Source organism: Lithobates pipiens, unplaced genomic scaffold (genome assembly GCF_037356315.1).
Source record: "Lithobates pipiens isolate NorthernLeopardFrog02 unplaced genomic scaffold, aLitPip1_a1.2 Scaffold_16, whole genome shotgun sequence".
NCBI lineage: Eukaryota > Metazoa > Chordata > Amphibia > Anura > Ranidae > Lithobates > Lithobates pipiens.
Genome location: NW_027507748.1, coordinates 446648612 through 446665876, shown reverse-complemented (window position 1 = coordinate 446665876; position 17265 = coordinate 446648612). Strand labels below are relative to the sequence as shown.

At 45.8% G+C, this 17265-nt stretch overlaps 1 protein-coding gene across 1 annotated transcript in view; it reads left to right on the top strand.

Annotated features, from left to right (window-relative positions):
- ATP10A (ATPase phospholipid transporting 10A (putative)) overlaps positions 1 to 17265 on the top strand; it is a 243916-nt gene that overhangs the window by 30845 nt on the left and 195806 nt on the right. The window lies entirely within an intron of this gene.

Sequence of the window (17265 nt, the reverse complement as noted above, 5' to 3'; positions counted from 1 at the left end):
GCGTTTTTATTTTTTTTTTTTTTTTTATTTTTTTTTTTTTTAAAAGCCAGCAGCTACAAATACTGCAGCTGCTGACTTTTAAATAGTGACACTTACCTGTCCAGCGCGCCCGCGATGTCGGCACCCGAAGCCGATCGCTCGCTCGGCTGCCGGGTCCCGCCGCCATTTTGGGTATGGGAATCAGGAAATGGAGCCTTTCGGCTTCATTTCCCGGTTCCCTACTGCGCATGCGTGAGCCGGACGGTCCCCGCTGCCTCTGGGAGCTGTGTGTTTCCCAGCAGGCAGCGGGGCACTTGCTGAAGGGGGCGGGCGCTTGCGGAACGGGGGCGTAACGTACGCCCGTTCCGCAGAGAGCTAGCCCGGAAGTGGGTGCAGTTACCTGGATTATCCAGGTAACTGCACCCCCCTCCCCCCTGAAAGGTGCCGATTGTGGCGCCGGAGGGGGGGGGGATTCCGATGAGCGGAGGTCCATTTTAGGGTGGACCTCCGCTTTAAAGTGGTTGTAAACCCAAGACGTGAAGTATGAACAAAGAACAATCTATACTGTGTACTTGACTCTATGCAATGAGTGTGATCTCTCCCCTCTCCCCTCTCCCTCTCCCTCTCTCCCAGCTTTCCTAACTCCAGATAAAAAGGAGAGCTCCAGCACACAGTCTGTGACTGGAATTGTTTGCTCTGTATATTCTCTTGTACTATGTATGTCCATTCCCTGCACTCAGGGCTCAGAGCTCCCCTCACTAAGATCTGCACTGTAAGGGCCGGTTCACACTGCGAGCCGCGGCGAGGCGTCTCCGACTTCCTCGCCGCGACTTGCAGGGGGGGTCAGCGGTGACTTGCAGAGGACTTCTGCATAGAAGTCAATGCAAGTCGCCCCCGAAGTCGCCCCGAAGTAGTACAGGAACCTTTTTTCTGAGTCGGAGCGACTCGAGTCGCTCCTCTCAGAACGGTTCCATTGTACTCAATGGGGACGACTTGCGGGAGCGAGGCGAGGCGAGCCGTGTCGCCTCGCCTCGCGCCGCAGTGTGAACCGGCCCTAAGACTTCAGAACCCTGACCCCTGCTACTAGAGCTGAGAAAAAAATCGTTTGATCTGCGTAGGTTTAAAACCAGAAGAATTGGCTGTGCAAATAAACAGGTACAACTTGTATAGGAGGATTTGTATAATTTCTGAGGATCTAGCAACCTAGAACAAAAGATGGTGATGTTTACACAGTTTATTATTTTGCTGTACTACCTTACAATGGCTTGTTTTTTTTTAAATGAATATTCTTGTACTTTTGGGTGCCTTTTTTTTTTTTTTTTTTGGTATTTGTCCTAAAAAATAAAAAAAAAACAAATAAAAAGAAAAACAAATGACCATTTCTTTTTTATGGTTATGCCTCTGTGCTACCACAGTTCAGATTATCTGTGTCAATCAAATCTGTTGCTCGGTGGATTCATTTTTCAACATTAGTACAGGCTACTTGGCTTATTTAAAATAGACTGGTGGCCTTTAACCCCTCCCGCCAACCGTTTGCATCTATGCGGCCTCGCAGAAGTGGGTCTTTTTCTGTGGGGTTGCATATATACACATCTCTCTTGTGCTGGGAGCGTGCCGTGCAATTGGGACCCAGGTCACCTGATAGCTGTGATAGCCTCTGATTAGCAATTACTGAGAGCCCGCCCCTATGTCTACTTTCTCTTCTGACTGCAGGAGATTAAACTGTAAGTAAATAACACAAAATCAAGGTTTGTCAGTGTTTGGTTCAAAGATCATGTTCTGCATATTTTGGGTAGAATAAATTTTTTTTTAATTGATCTGTTTTTAGGCAGGTTAAAAAATGCAACGTGCTAATAACATACACATGTGGTATAACCGCGATTGTTAGAAGGCAAATTTATTTTAGTTGGGGGGTTAAATGTTTTAGTCCAGCGTATAAGTTTTTGACGATCCAGTAGCAAGTTGAATGTTTGTTTTTTCAGTGCTTCAAGCCTAGCACTCGTAGTCATTGGGTGCACCCAGTGCTGAGCAGTATAAATCATGTTGCTGGTCAGATTTTCATCCCAACCTAGCCTCTTAAATGAACCAAACCTGAGGTGAACTGAAGGCATTTAGGCAAACTGATGTAACCCTGAATCCGTATTCATCAGACTGAACTGATGGTAGAAAAAAGAATACCCGTCTGAAAGGACCTTAACATGCTAGAAACAATCTGTTTTGTACATAAAGATTTTCCTTCAGAACCTTCAAAATGCCTCTTGTTTGAGGTTAGGGCAGAGTAGACTTAAGCCACTACACACTACTGGTTGTGTTGTGTGTTTTTTTTTTTTTTTTTTTTTTCCCCATACATCCCAGTGGGTTGAATGGGGGGAAAAAAAGTGACCACTCAGGACGGAGCCGCTGTACTAAGGGTCCAATGTTATTACAGTGATCTCCCCTGCTATTGTGTTCTGACCCCCCCCCCCCCCCCCCGCCGCCAGAACACCACGGTCAGCGCTCTAAAGCAATGGCTGAAAGCACCAATTTGGGAGCTGGTTGGCATACATTTTTCAGCCATGACCCTCTAGCAGAAGCCAGCCTTGCTGCAGTACTGGTCTTGTATCCGCCTCCTGCTGTAGCTAGTTGGTGGAGCTGCTGTGTCCCTCCCCACAGCTCCGTTCTCTGCACAGGCTCTGTACAATGGAGTGATGTCACTGCTACTACTTTAAAACAATAACTGTGCACCAAATAACTTGCCCAAATAAACCCAAAGTGGATTTATATTCTTTGTGGCCATTGAGGGGTATCTGTAACACTTTTTTGTGCCCTGTGTTCAGCTTTAAAGCAGAACTTATGGCTTAAATACTCACTCACCTGCAATGGTCCTGCATCTTCTGAGTGGCGGTCTTCAGGCTGCTTCATTGTCCGGCAGAGGATCACGTCACTGTGCATGCAAAGAAGGCCATCATCCAGGCACTAAGACCGGCCTGGTGCTGTAGGCTGCACTGTGCATGTCCAGCTATGTTTACAGTGCTGAAGAAGACAAGCGAGTAGATTCCATCAGTCTCTGCCCTCCATGAGCTTGCATTCGACGGTGCTTAACTCAGTCATACATACACATACTAGGGCCACATTAGACAGAAGACAATTAACTAGGGCTGAAATGATTAATCGATATTATCGATAATGAAAATCGTCATTTTCATTATCGATTAGTTGGTCCGCACCATGCGATCTAGCTCCGGAGCTGGCGGCCATCTTGGTACTCCCGGCGGCGGTGAGCTGCGCACTGACGTCACCCCCAGCGCGTTGTTCAGCCTGTGTCAGCCCAAGTGAAGGAATTCTGGAGGAGTCACGCTGGATGCCTTGCCTGCCCTCATTCAAAACTTTTTATGCAGGTACCACTACATTTATTACCTAATCTAACCTATTAAAGAGCTATTTATCTATTAGATAGTAGTTCGTTATTTTCTAATCCTATTTAAGCCTTTCCACTTGCTCAGCACAGCCACATTGTTGATTTAAATAAAAGGTACAACACTATCTCTCCCCCCCCCCCCCCCTCAATAAAATGCAGCTTATTACAAGCATAAAAACATAGCATATCACTGACGATTTGCGCCAATAGGCATCCCGGGACTCATCACAGCGGTTTGGAGCTTGGCGCAAATCATCAGTGATATGCTGACTGTTTTTATGCTTGTAATAAGCTGCATTTTATTGGGGGGGAGATGGTGTTCTACCATTTATTTAAATAAACAATGTGGCTGTGGGGGGTGGGGATAGTGTTATATATATATATATATATATATATATATATATATATATATATATATATATATATATATATATATATATATATATATATATATATATATATATATATATATATATATATATATATATATATATATATATATATATATATATTTTTGCTGATCCGAAAATTGATCCAACCCGTGACTCTGATCCGAGGAACGATCCGATCCGTGAGTATTTTGATCCGTTGCACCCCTAGTGGATGGAGTGTGGATGAATGAAGGGGACTTTTTTTTATTTTAACCGCTTTCAACGTCATGACGTCACAGACTTTGAGCGGTGATATCTGACGCCTGCAGTTACATGCATCCTTCAGATATCCTCTTTTACAGCCAGCAATTCCCTTCACCATAAGAACAATCATAGCTGCTGTTCAGCCACTTGATTGTTCTTACAGGTGGCCTCCCCTCCCGCCGCCCTCTGGTGCATCTCCTGGCTTGCCCCTGTGATCGTCAAACCAGAGAAGGAAGTGACTGGCGTCAGATGATGACCATAGAGCTTTCCGGCAGGCCAAATGGTCCCTGAAGTCTCCATGATCGTTCGGAGGCCGGGATGTTATGACGTCATGCCCGGCCTCTGCATTGGGGAAAAAAATGCTGCCGACTGGGCTGGGAAGCCAGGATCTTCAAAACCCTCCCCTTTCTTTTTTTTTTTTTTTTTTTTCTTTTTTTTTTATAGATTTTAGGCTTCCCAGCCTAGAGGGGAGCTGTGGGGACTTATTGACCCCATATCTCACTGTAAAGAGGACCTGTCACTCACCATTCTTATTACAAGCGATGTTTACATTCCTTGTAATAGGAATAAAAGTGATAAAAAAAATAAAAATGTAAAGAGTATTAAACTAGAAAAATACGCACGCCATGCCCACATGTGTAAATGGTGTTCAAACCACATGTGAGGTATCGCTGCGAACGTTAGAGCGAGAGCAATGATTCTAGTCCAAGACCTCCTCTGTAACTCTAAATGTAACTTGTAAAACTTTTTAAAGCGTCGCCTATAGGGGTTTTTAAGTCCCGAAGATTGGTGACATTCCATGAGCATTTGCAATTTTGAAGCGTGAGATGTTGGGTATCTAGTTAACATAACTTCATCTTTCACATGATGCAAAAAAATTAGCTAGCTTTTACTGTTTATGGTGGGGCGTGTGTTTTTTTTTTTTTTTATTTTTTTTATTTTTTTCCCAAGTTCGTCTTTCAGGACAGCCACCTTAGAGAGACCCTGGCTCCTCCCCTCTTAGGAAACACCACCTTCAATTTCATGATTTAAGTCTCGTCCTCCCTCCGTCCCTCAGTTATGGTGTTCCCTCCGGTGGGGAGACACCGCTTAGGAACCTTAGCTAAATCAGTTGGCGAGACTGAGGCTATGTTATCTGGAGTGGAGCGCTGGCTCCGCTCGGCAGTCCGATCGTCTATCGGACTACTTTCGGCAGTTCAGTCAGCTGGGGAGCTGGATTTTCGTACTGACCATACACTCTAAACTTCGCTTGGGGAAAGCAGGAAGTTTGAGAGGTCCATCCTTTCGTTCACCCAGGAGGGTGCTACAACAGGATAGGCAGTCTGGTCGGCTGGGGAGCTGGACTTTCGTACTGACCTTTTTTACACGCACTCTAAACTTCGCTTGGGGGAAAGCAGGAAGTTTGGGGAGGTCCATCCCTTCGTTTCGCCCAGTGGGGTGCTGCAACAAGACATCCAAGGTCCCCCTGTGTTTGCAGTCGTCTTGGAACTGGAGGCCGTACCGGATGACGAGCAACGTCAGTTCCGGTGGGGGCGGACATCTTCGTTGGATCCACGTCTTCCGGTTCCGTGAAAGGGGACCAAGCGTTCGGCTGGTGCAGCCTCTCTTTCTAAAGTTGTACAGGCAGCTGTCGGAGGCACGTTCGTACCACTTTCTCAACAGGAGAATGTCCGAAGCAGAGGCTTCAAGAGCTCCTGGGTATAACAGCACCAGCCACTCAAAGGTAAGGGGAACCCTGGGGAGGTGTTCCCTTACTTTATAACCAGTAGCTCCACTGGTGTTTTTTTTCCCCCTTGGTGGTCGGGGGGGAAGAGCAGTGCGTCTTGGATCCTGGTGGTGGTTGATCCTGGGGCTGCCACTCCCGGTGGTCCTCTAAGTAGCGCTGGTGTTTCTTTTGCTTTTTGAATCTTATGCTGCTCTCTCTTTTATTTCTGTTTTTCAGAAAGCCACGAGCAAGTCCCCCCATGGTTCTAGGAAGAAGTGTCCTTCATGTAGAGCCTCTATGGGGGATTCCTGGTCCAAGGCACCTTGTAAAGAGTGTATTGAGGGGTTGGTTAGGGAGCAGGCAGCAGAACAGGGTGCAGACCTGGCGGCTTCTGTGAAGGAACTCTCTAGTACTTTCCAGTCCTTCAAAACACTTTTCTTTAGTTTCCAGTGGCCTCAGCCCCAGAGCACTCCTCCACCAGCGCAGCAGAGTGTACCACCTAGCCCAGTGGATGTTCCTCCCGCGGGTGGAGAGAATCCAGGGGGCTCCAGAGAGGAAGTTGAGGAAGAAGTTGACAGTGTCGGCTCAGACTCCCAAGGGGTTTGGATGGGGAATCCAATAGAACCTCACGGTATAAACTTTCCCTGGAAGAAGTCAATGAGCTCTTGGGAGCTATTCATACCACTTTAGGCATACAAGAGGAAAAGAAGGCATTGTCACTCCATGATCAGATGTACAAGGGCATGGGGGAACAGAAAAAGCAGGTGTTCCCGGTGCATGACGTCTTGATCGATTCCATCAGGAAGGAATGGCAGGATCCCGAAAGGAAACCTTTCTTTTCTGGTGCATTAAAACAAAGTTTTCCTTTTGCGGAAGAGGAGGCTCTTGTCTGAAATAAATCTCCCAGATTAGATGCTGCCTTTTCCCAGGTGTCCAGACATACTCATCTGGCCTTTGAAGACATGGGGGGTACTTTCAAACCCTATGGATCGAAGAATGGATTCACTTCTAAAGAAGGCCTGGGATTCATCACAGGGAAATCTTAAGCCGGCCATGGCAGCCACAGTGGTGGCTCGTAATATGGAGTATTGGCTTACCCAGATTAATGCGCACATTGAAGCAGGGACGGCAAAGGAGACTATTCTATCCTCCTTTCCCATGCTGCTTAAGGGGATAGCATACATTGCGGATGCTTCAGCTGAATCCGTGCGAATGTCTGCAAGGTCCTCGGCTCTGACCAACTCAGCCAGGAGGGCCTTATGGCTGAATACATGGCAGGGGGACAATGCGTCCAAAGCAAAGCTCTGTGGGATCCCTTTTACAGGAGACTTGCTGTTTGGACCAGGTCTTGAAGCGGTGCTAGATTGCACGGCTGATAAGAAAAAGGCCTTTCCCGTTAAGAGGAAACTTGGGGAGCAGTCAAAAATGACTCGTCCTCTTAAAAAAATTTTAATTCCTAGAACTGATTGGCAGAAGAAAAGTTGGGGGCTCAAGGGCAAGGGGTGCGGGGGAGCACTTTGTCGCCCTCCTGAACAGCCCAGAAAGTCTCAATGACAGGGTCACAGTGGGAGGAAGGAAGGTTGGGGGCCTTTCTCCCACAGTGGGAGATGATCACCTCCAATCAGTTTGTGTTGGGGATCATCAGAAGAGGTTACCGTTTGGAGTTTTTTAGAACTCCCCCCTCTGACTCCTTGTCACAGAGCTGCCAAAATGTGCAGAAAAATCGTCTGCCCTTCTTTCCTCTCTTCAGGAGTTAGAGGAACAGGAAGTGGTAGTACGGGTCCCAGCAGGAGAGACAGGCAAGGGCTTCTACTCTCACATTTTTGTGATTCACAAGCCTTCGGGGAAGTTCAGGCTCATCCTAAACCTGAAGCCTCTGAATGTCTGTCACCTACAGAAGGTTTCGGGTGGATTCAGTTTATTGGGTGAAAGCACTTCTTCCACCAAACTGTTTCATGGCATCGATAGATTTAAAAGACGCATACCTGCATATTCCCATCGCAGAGAGCCACCAGCATTTCCTCAGGCTGGCAGTGAGAACCTCAGTAGGGGTGCTACACCTTCAGTTTAAAGCACTTCCCTTTGGGCTATCCTCTCCCCCCCCCCTCCCCCCCCCCCGGATCTTCACTAAAGTGATGGCAGAAGTTCTGGCATTCCTGCGTCTCAGGGGAATTTCGGTGATCGCGTATCTCGACGATCTCCTGTTTTGTCCCTTCTCCGACGCAGTTGATTCGAGATCTACAGATAGCAAGAGACCTGTTAGTAAGCCTGGGTTGGCTTCTGAACCTGGAGAAATCCAACTTAAATCCTTCCCAGAGGGTCACCTTCTTGGGGTACGTGTTGGACTCAACAGAACAAAAGGTCTTCCTTCCTTTAGAGAAAATCCAAAAGGTAGACAAAGCACTGTTTCTCCAGGGCAGCCGTCAGATCTCAGTAAGGAAGGTCATGTCGGCATTGGGCTTGCTGACGTCCACGCTCCCAGCAGTTCAGTGGGCGGGATTACATTACCGTCCTCTGCAACTATTTATACTGAAGGTTTGGGACCACAGCCAGGGGTCTCTGGATTCTTTTGGTTTCGGTTCCAACTCAGGTAAAGAGGTCCCTCTGGTGGTGGCGAAAGGGAGCAAATTTGTCCCAAGGCCTAGAGTGGATTTTACCAGTATCCAGGGTGGTCACAACCGATGCGAGCAGCTCAGGTTGGGGTGCACACCTAGACTCCCGTTTGACACAGGGTACCTGGGAGAGGAGGGAGTCGAAGAGATCCTTGAATTGGAGGGAGCTGAGGGCAGTAGATCTGGCTCTCGGGACCTTTCAGAGAGATCTCCGGGGACATCATGTAAGAGTCAGGTCGGACAATTTCTCGGTAGTGGCTTACGTCAACAGACAGGGGGGCACCAGGAGCGGGTCCTTATGGGCCCTAGCAAAGGCCATCCTCAGGTGGGCCGAAGCAAATGTCCTGTCCCTTTCAGCGATCCACTTGAAAGGAGAGCGAAATCAGGTGGCAGATTTCCTCAGCAGGAGAACACTGAGGGAAGGCAACTGGGTTCTCAAGCAGGAGGTCTTCGAAATGATCACCCAGAGGTGGGGGATTCCTTCGATGGCTACCTTCGCGTTTTCCCTCGTGGCAAAGAGGTCTATCTTCTTTTCCATAAACAGGGGGGATGGGGCATTGGGGGTGGACGCACTAGCACAGAGTTGGGGATTCTCCAGGTGCTATGCCTCCCCCCCCCCCCACCCTCCCGTGCTGATTCCAGCAGTGTTAAGGAAGTTTCAGGTGGAGAATACTACCCTTATTCTAATCACACCTCACTGGCCCAGGTGGCCGTGGTTCTCCATTCTGAAGAGCCTGTCTGTGGACCCCCCCCCCCCCCCTGGATTCTCCCAGTCCAGGAGGATCTCCTTTCTCAGGGTCCAATCTGCTGTCCTCAGGTGGAGCGGTGGAACCTTGCAGCTTGCCTTCTGAGGAGGAATTGCTGAAGGGCAAGGGCTTCTCAGATCGTTTAGTAGCCACTCTCCTAAGTTGCAGGAAAAAGGAAACTCAGACCATTTACTTAAAGGTATGGAGGCGATTCAATAGCTGGTGCTCAGAGAACGCCTTCAATGTGCGCAGCTCTGTAGCCGTTCTAGAGTTCCTGCAGGCTGGGGCAGATAAAGGTTTAGCCCTTGGAACACTGAAGGGTCAGGTATCCGCTTTAAGCGTATTTATGGAAAGGCATCTAGCGTCAGACCCCTGGATAGTGAGGTTCTTCAGAGCCCTAAGTAGGCAGAGACCTGTTACAAATTCCCCCTTCCCAGTTTGGGATCTTTCATTAGTTTTAAAGTTTCTCACAGGAGACCCTTTTGAGCCATTGGAATCTTGCTCGTTAAGACTGATCACTCTCAAAACGGTGTTTTTGGTGGCGATCACTACAGCAAGGAGAGTGAGTGAACTCAAAGCCCTTTCTGTTAGGGCACCTTTTTTTCAGGTTTTTCCGGACCGTTTGGTTTTTAAGACGGATACGGCCTTTTTACCTAAGGTAGCCTCTAGTTTTCATTGAGTCCAGGAGATTGTGCTACCTACTTTCTGTTCAAATCCAGTGAGAGCAGGAACACATCTTTCATAGATTGGATGTTAGAAGATGTGTCCTTCATTATTTAGACTGCACAAGTCAGTTCAGGAAGTCTGAGTCACTTTTTGTGTTTTCAGGGGCTAGGAAGGGTTCCAAAGCTTCTAGACGTTAGATAGCCAGATGGTTAAGGTTAGCCATTGGGGCAGGCTTACGTGGCAGGGGGGGTTAGAACCCCCAGTTGGGATTAGAGCACACTCAACCAGGGCAGTGGCAACTTCTCAGGCAGAGTGGGCTGGTGCATCTCCTGAACAGATCTGTAGAGCTGCAACGTGGTCCAGTTTTTCTACGTTCGTGAAGCACTATAGATTGGATCTTCTGTCAGCCAAAGACCAAGCCTTTGGTCGTAAAGTGCTGCAAGCAGTGGTCCCACCCTAAGGTAATATACTCGCTTATCCTCTCTAAGGTGGCTGTCCTGAAAGACGAACTTGGGGAAAAACTGAGTTACGTACCGGTAACATCCTTTTCCGGGAGTCTTTCAGGACAGCACCGGTTCCCACCCAGGTTTTTGGAGATCTTCGGGAACTCATCACATGAGACCGTCAGGTAAGATTAAAAATTTGTTTGTTTGACGTGTTCTTGTGTCTCCCCAGTTGACCGGAGGTACTCTGGAAGAACTGAGGGACGGAGGGAGGACGAGACTTAAATCATGAAATTGAAGGCGGTGTTTCCTAAGAGGGGAGGAGCCAGGGTCTCTCTAAGGTGGCTGTCCTGAGACTCCCGGAAAAGGATGTTACCGGTACGTAACTCCGTTTTTTATGCAAAAAAAAAAGTGTTTGAAAAATTGCTGTGTTTGACAAAGTGTGTAATTCCTAGCCAAAAAAATAGATTTTTTTTCTACATGTAGGAGAGAAATGTCAGAATTGGCCTTGGTAGGGAAGTCCTTAAAGGCTATGAATTACTGAAAGTGATCAGTTTTTTTGCTTGCTTTTATTTATTTTTTTCTGAAAAAATTTGAAATATTTGGCTAATACTCATGTGAACCTTCTGTTTCCTGCCACTTCATTCTCTGACATGATGCATGAAAATAAATACCGGTAGTATGTTCTTTAAAATTCATAATATTATGAAAACCACTGGCTCCACTACACTGACTGTGGGGATAGTTTAAAACCCTTTTTTTAGTTTTGTTCAGAATCAACAACTAGGGAGAGGTTAACGTGTTGTGGGGTTTTATTTTTTTGTGATTATTTTACTGATGGACAACTTTAAAGAGGTCTATGGTAATTTAGACAGAATCTTCCCTAATGTAGTGAGGGCCCCCTTGCAGTGCCAGGGTTAAACACTCATTGTGTCTGGGAGGGTGAAAGAGCTGCAACACTTTCCTTACCCCCAATCCGACAGGCTCTAGTGGTGATTGCGCTCCAATTGGGAGTGGGAGCAGATGCCTGTCTAAATTGGGTACCGGCTTATCCAACCCCTCGCTTCTCAAAAGTGCGAGCTCTTCAAGGGGAGCAGGGGATGAGTCCTTAAAGCAGAACTTTTCCCTTTTTTATAGGTGGAGCTCTGCTTTAAGCAGCCTATACACCGAGCAAGGTTGCAGGAAAAAGTTTGATTCCACCATAAACATAGACTGTGTTGGCAAGGGAATCCCTCCTGCCAAGTCATTGTATTCTCCCAGCGGGGGGGAGCAGTCCCTGCCGGGAGAAGATGGTGATTATTGCTAGCAATTATATTAGCCACTAGCGATACTCCCATGTAAAATGTGGCAGGCTGGTTGTACCCAATTTGACCAATCAACTTGGTACATTCAGCCTGCTCATACATGGTTAGAATCTCGGCCGGTTCCTGCTGAACCAGCTGAGATTCAAACAGTCATGAGAGGGTAATTTTCTTGGTAAAGCATGATTTTACTCTCTCTCAAAATTGTCAGCCTTCATCTCCATTTCCAGAAACCTCTTAAACTAGGAAGTGACCCGCTTTCTCAACCCAAGCACTAATGACTACATTCTGGTAATTTTGACCACATGAATTGATGGCTGAATTTGGATAATTCTCTTTAGGAAAGTTCAAAAAGAGACCTAAATCGATCTTTGACTGTAGTGGTAAGGAGTGGAATGGCAAATGTTTCTTGCACAACATTCTTACTGTTGGTGGGGGGGGGGGGGTCTCTAACCCTAAGGCCCCTTTCACACTGGGGCGGGAGCGACGTCGGCAGTAAAACAATTTTACCGTCACTTTAGCGGCGGTATGTGGCCGCTAGCGGGGTGGTTTTAACCCTCGCTAGCGGCCGAAAAAAGGTTAAAACCGCCCGCAAAGCGACGCTGCAGCGGCGCTTTGCTGGCGGTATAGACGCGCTGCCCCATTGATTTTCAATGGGTAGGAGCGGTGAATGCACTGCTCCTTCACCGCTCCAAAGATGCGGCTTGCGGGACTTTTTTCACCATCCTGCTAGTGCACCGCTCCAGTGTGAAAGCCCTCTGGCTTTCACACTGGAGTGAAAGGGGCCAGATTTTTTCAGGCGCTGTACAGGTGCTATTTTTAGCGCTGTAGCGCCTAAAAACGCCCCAGTGTGAAAGGGGTCTAAAGCACAAAATAAACCTGTTTTTTAATACATCTAGTATTCCATTCATGTACCAGGGGAGGATGAAATTGTAAGAGATTTTGAACAGAATTAGTTGACTCAGTAATGGGAAGATGGAATGCTTGGACCTATTCTTCAAAATGAGCATGCAAACATTTCAACAAAACTCTACTAGTATATGGCCAGCTCCACTTTTTAGGAACCAGCCATTTAACGTGTGTGTGTGTGTGTGTGTGTGTGTGTGTGTGTGTGTGTGTGTGTATATATATTTCCAACTTTATTAAACTTTTTCAGATGCTTCAGTCCAAATTCCTTTTTGTAATATCAGTCATGCATAAACAGAGATTACCTTTGGTGAAAGCCACCTGTTGGAATGAGCATCATACGCAAGGAAAAAAATATATATACGTAGGAGGGAGACAGCAGCATTGTTAGATGTACTAGCCAATTTGGATATACTAACAAATTGCAGCTGAACTCCAGCTAACCCTTTAGTAAGCAGTTCAAGCAAACTATATAATTTATTGCGTTTTTAAAGGTTGTACATTACCTAAGCTGACCATTGAAAGCTTCCCTTTCAGTGTTAAATAGTTTATCTCAACCCTGTAACTGCTGCATTGCAGGACAGCTTGGTCTTTTGAAAAACAGACTTACTGGATGGGTCACTAGGTGAAAATAAAGGAAACTAATGCAGCATTTATATCCTATGAATTTTAAGCTGCACTGTAATAAATGTTTGTTTGCTTTTGGGTCTAATACCGCTTTAAGTCTGTGACACAGGGTATTAAAGTCAGATAGAAATAACTAGCATTCTGGAAGGACGGTCAGTAATTGTAGTCTACCTTGTTCTATCAGTACAAGATTCCTTTAAGTGTGTTGATACCAATAACACTCTGACTATACAGCATAAGGGGATATACTGGCAGCTGAAGATCTGTACATATATTAGAATATAATTAAAACCATTTTGCCAGTTAATTCAGCTCATGTGTTTGTAAATCCATGATATGTTTGAGCCAGGAAATATGTTATTTACAATAGGAGATGCTGGGATTGGGTAGTAGTGATGTCATTACCAGGCTTGAAATATTCTTGCAGGCACAGCACCTAAAGAGGAGGGAACAGTTGGGTGCCCTAGGTCGGTTTCTATTGACGTAACCTTGTGTCAAGAACTAGATCTCCCAAGAGCCCTTTCCCTACGCATTCTGTGTAGGCTATTGGAAGTCTAGGCAGCAGCATTGCTTTGCTAGAAGCAATGTGTTCATAGACACGCTCTGACAGTATTGACTATTCTATCTACTAAACCAGTGTTTCTCAACTCCAACAGGTCATGTTTTCAGATGAAACGGCTGTGGTGATTACTAAGGCCTCTTTCACACGGGACAGATCCGTGATGATCCGCTTGCTGAGCGGGGATTGCTCCGTTTATCCCCACTGAGCCGGCAGACGACAGGGAGGTCCCGGCACACTGTGCAGGGACCGCCCTGTCGGCTCTCCACTCTCCTCTATGGGGGATCGGATGAACACAGACCGTCTGTCCGTGTTCATCCGCTCTGCAGACGGATAGAAAAATAGGATTTTCCTCTGTTTGCAGAATTGGACCGTTGCGGAGACGGACGATATTGGGTGTCTGCGGATGTTCATCACATAGGGATGCATGTATGTCTGTATTTCATCCGCAAACGGATGGATGAAATATGGACATACGGTCCGCATGTGTGAAAGGGGCCTAAGGCGGTGAAACTGATCAAATCGCCTGTGCAAAATAATGGGAAGCTTGAAAACATGACCTGTTGGGGCACCTTGAGGACTGGAGTTGAGAAACGCTGTGCTAAACTGACATTCTACAGAAGAAAAAGCAGGCAACTCTAATGAAAGAAGGTAATGAGAATATAAACCAGGTGGAGTTATGGAGGTTCTGTAGCCTAGCGGAGGAGATTGCAGCACAGTAATTGCAGCTTAGTCAGTCCACAGCAGGAAGTTAGGAACTCACTAAATTTCTGTTATTTTTCTGTACTTATGTGGTGTTTCTAAAGGGATAAAACATAGGCAAGTGTGCAGATATGTACTGCATAGTTTATTTTACCAATCCAACCGCTGCATTGGAAAGGGTCAGGTTGTATTTTTTATTTTTTTTTGGTTCTATAGACTTCAATGGAAATGCATCAAAAATGCAATGCTTGCGTTTTTTGTTTTTGTTTTTTTCCCTACATGATCGATACTTTTAAAATGCAAATACGTGTTTAAATTAAAAAAATAAAAATACAAAACATGCTAGGAAAATGCATTGACTGCAGCTTCCCTAGCCTAAGGCTGCTTTCACACTGGGGCGGTATTCAGGCGTTACAGCGCTAAAAATAGCGCATGTGTAGCGCCTGAAAAAAAAACGGCCCCTTTCCCTCCAGTGTGAAAGCCGGAGGGCTTTCACACTGGGGCGGTGCGCTGGCAGGACGGTGAAAAAAGTCCTGCTAGCCGCATCTTTGGAGCGGTGAAGGAGCGGTGTATTCACCGCTCCTACCCATTGAAATCAATGGGACACCGCGGCAATACCGCCGGCAAAGCGCCGCTGCAGCGGCGCTTTGCGGGCGGGTTTAACCCTTTTTCGGCCGCTAGTGGGGGTTAAAACCACCCCGCTAGCGCCCGCAGACCGCCGCTAAAACGATGGTAAAGCACCGCTAAAAATAGCGGCGCTTTACCGCCGACGCCGCTCCCGCCCCAGTGTGAAAGCAGCCTAAGGGAAGGAGGGATAGGGAGGGTACTTGTGTACTTGCTATCCACTTGTGTTGACAACAGTTCTTACCTCTCTATAGCATCTGCATGAATTTTTACTCCTAATAAGTGTTAATGACCAGAATGCGTAATCAATGATAAAACGTTATTTTTATTTTTGGTGATTACAATCGCCAAATTGTGTATATAAATGTATATCGTGGGAAGCCATGGGCAGATGTTGTTCAGCTGTGCAGATCAAATGACCTCACCTCATTGTGACTCGCAGCAAGAAACATCTCGTTTTTGTATGAACAAAACTTATTTGGGAGGAGCAGTTGGAGGCTAAAATCATTGTTGAAGAACATTTATCTGTAGGCTCGCCAAATCAGCGTTCTGTTAATTTTTCCACCTATTGTTTTCAAATATTAACAGAATTTCAATGTATGTCAGCATCCCAATGAAAATATTTTTCTAATTTCTGGAATGGCTTTTGTGTGTTATGTGCCCTTTGCAGATGCTCCAGAAAACCCCTCTGATTTGCACTGCTTTGCGCTGGGCCTCATTTTGAGCTTTCAAAACAAATTTGGCAATGTGCACAGAAAGCTTGTGTGTGTGTGGTGTTTTTTTTTTTTTTTTTTTTTTTTTTTTTGTTCTCATGAGTAATATTTCCTTTGGTGGGAATCGTGAGGCAGGCATGCTTGTATACGTTAACCCTCTTCAGTCTTGGCATTGTGACATGGCATGAAATAAAGAGTTTTTTTTTGTATTTGCTGACCAAATTCTATAAGTCAGTTCATCAAGTGATAGTTTAATACAATTCCCCCTGTTCCTCTTTTTAGGCAAGTTTGCTATTCATACGCAATTTATTTACAAGGGTACGTCTTGGCTCCTAGGTTTATAGTGGTATTCCTTACAGTTTTCAGGGCCCTGTTAGCTTTTAGTACTGCAGTTTTGCTTTATATGGTGTGTGTGTGTGTGTGTGTGTGTGTGTGTGTTTTTTTTTTTTTTAGTTTGTTTTTTTTTTGTTTTTTTTTGTTTTTTGTTTTACAGATAACGGAAGTGTTTTTGCAGCTATATTGTGTATAGAAATACTTAAAGTAAGATTATATAAATAGATATGTATATACATGCAGAGTTGCATGTTCATAATTGTATTTTTATAGGATTAAGTTCACATTTAAAAAAAATAAAATCAATAATAATAAATGCGCTTTTTTTAATTTATTTTTTCCCATGGGGGGGGGGGGGTGCATTTATTTTTTGTATTTGCGATTTCTGTGTTCACACTGGGGGTGTCATTAAAGTGAGTGTAAAGGTTGGTTTAAAAAAAAAAAAAAAATATTTTTACCACCTCTATGCAAAGGTTTTGCACAGAGCGGCCTGATCCTCCTTTTTCTGGGGTGCCCGGGCGGCGCTCCTTTTCCTGATCGCATGCCCCCCAGAGTGTTGCATTCCGTGGGGCACTCATGAAGGCGCCCTCGAGTCCTGGATTTGATTGATAGAGGAAGTCAATGGCTCCTGCTGCTATGAATCTATCCAATGAGGACCTGAGACAGTGGCTGGAGCTGCTGGGTTTGTCCTTGACGCTGGAACGAACAGGTTTCGGGTAGGTAAAAGGGGGGCTTCTGCAGCACAGAAGTTTTTCACCCTAATGCATTCATTCACCTTAATGCAGGTGAAAAAACCCTAGACTTTACAACCCCTTTTTAACTTTGTATTGACACCCGCAGCGGTTCGCATAGTGTGAACTGCCTGGGAGTTGTATGTGATGCAGGAACCCGTACTGGATTTGCATAGGTCCTCACATCTCAGCAGTGTGAACTGAGCCTCAATGAACTACCACAGCGGCGTGGTAGTTCATTGAGAACTACACGCCAACAATTGCTAAGGATGTCGGTACTTGTAGTTCATTCAGACTCACAGAGCTGTGTGTCTGAATGATGCGACCCTGGGAGCAGAGCCCCACACAGCCATGCTGGTTTCGAACAGTGACAGCAAGTACAGGGCTCAACAGCTGAAAAACTCTCTTCTTCTTCTTCTTCTTCTTCTTCTTCTTCTTCTTCTTCTTCTTCTTCTTCTTCTTCTTCTTCTTCTTCTTCTTCTTCTTCTTCTTCTTCTTCTTCTTCTTCTTCTTCTTCTTCTTCTTCTTCTTCTTCTTCTTCTTCTTCTTCTTCTTCTTCTTCTTCTTCTTCTTCTTCTTCTTCTTC